The sequence below is a fragment of the Meleagris gallopavo genome, chromosome 1 (assembly GCF_000146605.3).
Source record: "Meleagris gallopavo isolate NT-WF06-2002-E0010 breed Aviagen turkey brand Nicholas breeding stock chromosome 1, Turkey_5.1, whole genome shotgun sequence".
Taxonomy (NCBI): domain Eukaryota; kingdom Metazoa; phylum Chordata; class Aves; order Galliformes; family Phasianidae; genus Meleagris; species Meleagris gallopavo.
Window position 1 is genome coordinate 65,214,648 of NC_015011.2, and position 510 is coordinate 65,215,157.

Below are 510 nucleotides of genomic sequence, written 5' to 3' on the forward strand. Positions count from 1 at the left end.
CCCCTCTGCTACCATCTGTCACATGACAACAAAATGTAACTCAATGATTGTGAGAAGTTTCAAACTGTACTGTCGTACCAGCAATGTCCACCTCTGATGTTGTGGGCTAACATAATAAAAGAGGCGACATTAATTGCAGAGCAGTCATCGAAAAATATACAATATGCTGCATGTGTAATAAGTAGCAATTTTTTTTCTTTTTTTTAAATTAAAATATAAAGAGAAAAGCAACAAAAACATTAAAAGAAGTGGGATACTTTGTGCTTGTGAAATTAATGCATCAGGCTGTTTTGGTGGATGTGGTTGCAATTCTTATTAAGTTCTCAAGGTGTTTCTCAGAGATTTTTTATTAAATTTTACTCTTCCTGTGCTTCATCCTTGAGCACAGTTTTCACAATTGTACATACTGCCAAAAAGCGATGATATGAATGAGGTGTGATTGTGAAGTGAGGGATATCTTTCTCTGACAAAAGAGGCCTTGTAAAAGTCTGGTAAAGAGACATCATTAAG